Genomic DNA, 6,792 nt, shown 5'->3' with positions numbered 1-6,792 from the left:
CACTTTGGGCACTAGGGCTCCATGTGATACTGGCAACCAACTTAAACATCATCTTTTGTATCCATGTCTTGACCGCATGATAAGTGAGCTGAGCAACAGATTTTCTGGTGTTGGGGAAAAGCTCATGAAGGGCATTCAAGCTTGCAATCCAGCAGCTGATGACTTTCTTAGTGAGGAATCTCTAAACCTCATTGCAGCACATTACAAAATCCAACTTTGTAAAGAGGAACTTCTGGTAGCGAAACAGTTCCTGGCAAAAAAGAAGAAAGAGGGTGCTGTCTCTGACATGGCCAGTGCTTACAAACTTCTTGATCCTGACATGTTTCCTACCCTGAGCTTGGTTTTTCAAGCAGCTCTTACAATACCGGTCAGCAGTTCCAGCTGTGAGCGGTCATTTAGTGCATTGCGTCGTCTACATACATGGCTTAGGCGAACAATGGGCCAGAAGAGACTCAACCATTTGGCTGTTCTGTCAATTGAAAAAGGAATTCTCAGCACTATAAACACTAGCATGGTAATTGACCGTTTTGCTCAAGTCAAGTCTCGGAGATACTCTCTGATGATTCCACCCTCAAAGAAATAGAGAACACAGAAAGATAGATTGTAAAGAAGGATAAAAAAGACACCAAGAGCATGAAGTAGACAAGATACAAGCAGCAAGACAGATGAGAGTTATGAGAGATGAGAGAACAATAAGAGAAGGGAGGAGAGGCTGTAAAAAGAAAGAAAGAATGAGACAGTAGTGCTAGCATAAATGAGAAATGAAATAAGAGGTGCAAGTATAATATAGATTATTGTAAAATAATAATTAAAAAAGATGTACATGGCACTGTTTCACACACAAGTTGTAAAAGAGAACATTTTGTGGAGTACCTGTGTGAGAGAAAAAGTAATGAATTTAATGAGCACCTTTTTAGTAACAAAACTGTGAAATGATGGGAGGAGTCAGAAAAAATATGGGACTGAATGAAATTGTATAAAGTTGCATATTATTTTTGTTAATTTGTGTTTATTATTAAACTATTACATAAAAAGGTTCTTGCAAAACACGTTTTTCTTGCTTACCCCTCCCCCCTAATTAGCCCCTGATGTTTTGGCCTCAGCCCCAGATGTTTTCAAATCCTAGAAACGCCCCTGCGGCAGTACTATAACGCATTACTAATCAAATTTGGGTAATATTATTACTCGTTACAATCTCAGTAACGCAAGTTACAACAACATATTTTAACTCAAAATCAAGTGGTGAATTTACCAACACCGCAAAACAGCACCAGAGAAAAAACTCAGCGGGTAAAATAGTTAGTCTATCTTCTGTTGCTGGAATGGTTGAGATGACTGCAGAGACAGATTCTACATTTGTGAGATGGACACACTCCTGCTATTTTCAGTTCATCGGCGAAAAGGATAAGAATGCTTAGCAATATGTGCGACACCATGGGCGTCGCTAGGCAATTTTTAGGGGGGCTATAGAATGCTACAAAACAGTAGCATAATTGTTCTGTAGGCTATGCGATTAGCCAAGGACAAAAATGAAGGAAGGGCCTCCCCAACTCCCAAGGACACGGTTATACTGTAATATAATAAAAATATACCTTCATCATACATCAGTCTAATGAAATAGTCAAAATATGGTCGTTAATCCTATAATATAAATCCTATTTGCAACTTTTCCTGAAATAAATAACTCACACTTGGCAAACCATTATATTTACTTAGTTCTGATTGACAATTTTAGTTTTATCAGTAAGATTTTATTAGTTTAACCTAAACAATTATATTTTGTGCAATTTTAAATATGATTAAAAATGGCATTCCTTCACTACTTGGCATACATAATGATCAGAGGCGGACTGGGAGTAAAAAGTGGCCTTGGATTTTCCCATTTTTTATGGGTGAACTATCCCTTTAAATGTACATACATAATATATCATTTTTACCGTTTTTTTTTCTCCGTATACAACAGGAAGATTTCTGTCTTGATTGTATATATCAGCCAGATCAGCATGGTTTCCTCTCAAACAGTAATCTCAAGGTTGCTGATGCAGTTTTATATTTCACCTCTACAACTTTATTAATAATAATAATAATGTTTAATTTATGTAGCACCTTTCCCAAGCTCAAGGATGCTTCACAATGACAATAGCAAATAAACAATCAATACATATATATAACCACTTAGGTGGACAATAGACATTTGCCCAAGTCCAAGACATAGTGCAAACAATCAAATACAAACAGAGAACCATAACAGTTTAAGAAGAAACACGTTATGTATGTAGTATTGGTTTAACAAAAAGTGAACTTTTCAAACAAAAAATTATTGTTCTTAACTGTATACTGTAAAAACAAACAAACAAACAAATAAAAAAAATACTGTTGATTTTCTGCAAGAACAATAACCGGTAATTTTACAGACATTTCTGTTAACCGTAAAACATAATGCAATGAAGTGCAAAATTTCTAAAACAGGTGGTGAAAAAGAAGATAACTGTTAAACAAAATGCATTAGTCTATGTAGAGTGGAACGAGTGGAAGGTACATGCTGTTAATGCTTTTAACTGGTACTTGAAGTTTAGTTGATCTGGACTGATGAAGGAGAGGCTCCATCCACAGAACAAAGACAATATACTGGATATTTGTGCGTTAACAAATGTTAAGAAATGTAACAAAAATAAAGAGAGCTTCCCTGTCTTCTTAACTAGCAATAAACAAGAAATAGAAAATAAAATAGCACCCAACCCCTACAGCCTCTGTGAAAGTAAGCAGTATATAAACTATTTACAGTATTACACTATCACAATGTTCTCTAAAAATGTTTTTACTAATACACAACACAAACTAACACTCAATAATCACTGTAAATTGCTTTTTCAAGCACTACAACCCACATCATCCAATCTACCTCTGGGCTTTTTAAATGATGCTCTTCCCATCATCAGTCCACTGGTCCATGAGGCCTTGTGAGGGGCAGAGACCTGGTAATAGTACAGGGAGAAAACAAGGAGAGAAGAGGCATGGGAAATACATCAGAAAACTTGCAGAGTAGACAACACATACTTAATAATCTTCTGACTTCACACCAACACCCAGGCAAAATGTTTAATATGTTTTATGTCCCCTTCTTATGGTGGATGTAAAAATCGAAGCTTTGTTTTATGAATGACCAACGCATCAGTCTTTGGTTTGTGTCAGATATACATATAAGAAATGTCAAAGGATTGTGTTGAGTATATATGGTGAAAGGAACTTCCACCTGCATAAACTTCAAAATGCTGAAGTGCCATTGTTAAAGCTAAGGCCTCCTTTTCAGTTGAGCTGTAATGGGTCTGGGCTTCAGAGAATTGTTTTTAAGATCTTTTAAGAATTTAAGTTTCTAGGAGACATAATAGCATACTCGTGAAGATCTACGTTTTCATCTTCAGATTCACTGCTAAGGGGCAGCGAGAATGACTTTGGGCTGGGTAAATGCACTTTTACTGTCTGTTCAGGTCGAAGATGGATTTAGCATGTGGCAAACTCTGCTTTAGAATCTGTGTCATTCAATTGTTTTTCCACTTTATAAGGTCTATATCTAGCTTGGAGAACAGATTCTGAGATGGCCAGAATACCTACCACTGCATGTGTTCATGCAGCGAATGCATTCAAATGGTTTATGCATAAGAGGAATGCAACAGGGCTGGAGGAATTACCTGATTTGGCATATCAGCCTGCTGGCATATACAGTGCCATGCAAAAGTTTGGGAGCCCCTTGCAGAATCTGTGAAAATGTGAATAATTTTAACAAAATAAGAGAGATCATACAAAATGCATGTTATTTTTTATTTAGTACTGTCCTGAGTAAGATATTTTACATTAAAGATGTTTACATTTAGTCTACAAGAAAAAGAAAATAGCTGAAATTATTAAAATAACACCATTCAAAAGTTTGGGAACCCTTGGTTCTTAATACTGTGTGTGGTTACCTGGATGATCCACCACTGTTTTTGTTTTTGTTTTGTGATGGTTGTTCATGAGTCTCTTGTTTGTTCTGAACAGTTAAACTGAGCACTGTTCTTCAGAAAAATCCCCCAGCTCCTGCAGATTCTTTAGTTTTCCAGAATCTTCTGCATATTTGAACCCTTTCCAGCAGTGACTGTATGATTTTGAGATCCATCTTTTCACACTGAGGACAATTGAGGGACTCAAATACAACTATTAAAAAGGTCCAAACATTCACTGATGCTCCAGAAGGAAACACGATGCATTAAGAGCCGGGGGGTGATGCTGGAAAACTGAAGAATCTGCAGGAGCTGGGGGATTTTTCTGAAGAACAGTGCTCAGTTTAACTGTTCAGAACAAACAAGAGAAAAAGAAGAAAAAAAGAAGAAAAAAACAGTATTAAGAACCAAGGGTTCCCAAACTTTTGAATGGGGTTATTTTAATAATTTCAGCTATTTTTTTTCTTGTAGACTAAATGTAAACATCTTTTATGTAAAATATCTTACTCAGGACAGTACTAAATAAAAAATAACATGCATTTTGTATGATCTCTCTTATTTTGTTAAAATTATTCACATTTTCACAGATTCTGCAAGGGGCTCCCAAACTGTTGCATGGCACTGTATGTGGAATGACTGGCAGTAAGCAGAAACATCACTCTTTAGACCAGGCCAGAATAAGTAAAGGTTTTGTAAATTCCAAAATGACCAGATAAAACATGATCAAGTGCCAGACTTAATATCTGTGATAAATATCCTACAACAATTACAAACTGGTACAACAATTTTGGTAATGCTGTTGCTATTTTCCTATTTACACATCAAGACATCATTGTTCCAGTAATGCATCACCTTCTCATTCAACTAGTGTCTCCTGACCGTAAATTTAGGTTGGGCAGATTCTGGGTCTTATTACTAGTTTATGATAAACATTTTGTAGGCTTCAAAGTATTTTCTAAATACTAAACACATGCAGAACACGTTTGGAAAAGGTTGCATTATTCTATGGAAGCATATGGGTAGCAATATTCATTTTGAAATGTAATATGCAAAATGACAATGCAGTATGTAAAATGGCAATGTATTTCTGTACTTAAATGTACATTTTCCCATATATATGTGCAACATTTAGTGCAAAATAAAAATTCAATTATATAATTTACATTTGCCATTTCCTACACTAGTTTTAATTGGTCAATTAAAAACATATTTTTATTAAAATTAAAATGAAACTTTATTACTAAAATTGATTAGATATCTTTAACATGTCCAAGCAAAAACTGTACCAAAATTATCATTTAAATGCCGCTTTTCCTAAATGCATTTAGACTTATGGGTAGGACACTTGGGATTGCATTTTCATTGTGATACCGCATGAAAATTTTAGCAAAATGCAGTGTGAATGCATTCTGAGCCAAATATACAGCAAAAGGGTAGCAAAATGGTGATTTAAATGTCTTTTATTTTTCTTAAATTCATTGACACTTACGACATTTTTTTTAATTAAATACATGTTCATTAAATACCCCGCGATAATGTAGTTTAAGTCAATGTGGATTTGAAAATGCATTCCAAGCCAATCACGCCACCAACCTGTCAATCATTATATCAAGGCGGGTCTCGGCAACAAGACACAATAGGCCAATATTCACCATTAACCAAGTGCTTTTCACCTGCCTCAACATCTCTCGCTGTTTACACTCCGACTGATGCACATAAGCAAATAGACACTGCAATTCTACACTTTCACCTATTTGCCACCATACTTTATTCTTCTCCTATAATGGATCGCGTGTCCCCGAGCACCTAAGTGTTGCAGGTGCGTCGCACATCACACTGTCTGCACGCCGAGTGATGCACGTAAGTAAATAGTGCAATTCTAACTTTACACTTATTTACCACTTTACATTATATTTTGTTCCTCTCTTTTAATCCGTAATATAGCGTGTGTTCCGTGGCACCTAAACGAAACTGCTTCTTGATGTTTTGTAGTGACTGTCTGTATAATGTGTCGAAAACGTATCACAACCGTAAGGAGAAAGAGAAGCGCTGGAGTGAAATTGCCTCAGTTTTGAACGTGTACGGGGGTGGCAGGGGGAGTCACGAGCAGGGGGTCTGGGGGCTTTACTCAAGTTAAAACACTTTCATCATCATCAAGAATGTATATGCTGGTTTACTGAATGGCTGTGACACACCAGTTTTTGTTCTGTGCTGATCACAATCGAATCCTTTCATTATAATACAGAGTATATACACGACGATGTTAATAATATATTAATTGCACAGTGTGAGATTCATTGGTCATAACAGAACTTTGTGAGATCACGACGAACTAAGAGTGACAGTTTTTAGTGGTTAAAAAAGGAGCGCTCTTTGCGAGCTTTCTAGGCAATAATGTTAATAATAATTTGTTTTTCGGCCACACACACTAACATTATGAGCTCTCGACATTTGTCATTAAGATCACGCTATAGAAACCACTTAAAATTAAGTATAAAGAAGAGAAGAAAGCGGCCCTAGGCAGCTGCCTACACAGGATCCGCCACTGCCAGATGCCGTTAGAAATGCACTAAAAACAAGCCTATCGCAAGATATCTGGTGGGGGGGCCACCACATAGACACGCCCCTGGTCACGAGGCGATCACATGAGGCGCTCCCTCTGGCATGATAATCTTAATAATATCTTGTAGTGTGTGATGCGCCATGATGTTCAAATCTTGTAGTGTGTGCACGTTTAAGATTTGAGAGAAGATAATCTGCAAAGATTCTCCTTATGTGTGTGCTGCAACCAGATTTCATAATCGGTTAGGATTTT

At 36.6% G+C, this 6,792-nt stretch overlaps 1 protein-coding gene across 1 annotated transcript in view; it reads right to left on the bottom strand.

Moving 5' to 3' along the window:
- Positions 1-2,457: 2,457 nt before the first annotated feature.
- LOC107574308 (NACHT, LRR and PYD domains-containing protein 3-like) overlaps positions 2,458-6,792 on the bottom strand; it is a 47,269-nt gene continuing 42,934 nt past the window's right edge. Inside the window, exon 20 of the mRNA XM_016260752.1 lies at positions 2,458-2,975. The gene's annotated coding sequence lies outside the window, so the exon portion shown is untranslated. The remainder of the gene's footprint in view (positions 2,976-6,792) is intronic.

The sequence above is a fragment of the Sinocyclocheilus grahami genome, unplaced genomic scaffold (assembly GCF_001515645.1).
Source record: "Sinocyclocheilus grahami isolate Dianchi unplaced genomic scaffold, SAMN03320097.WGS_v1.1 scaffold2178.1, whole genome shotgun sequence".
NCBI classification, from domain to species: domain Eukaryota; kingdom Metazoa; phylum Chordata; class Actinopteri; order Cypriniformes; family Cyprinidae; genus Sinocyclocheilus; species Sinocyclocheilus grahami.
The sequence above is the reverse complement of the archived record's forward strand: the minus strand, read 5'-3'. Positions and strand labels throughout refer to the sequence as shown.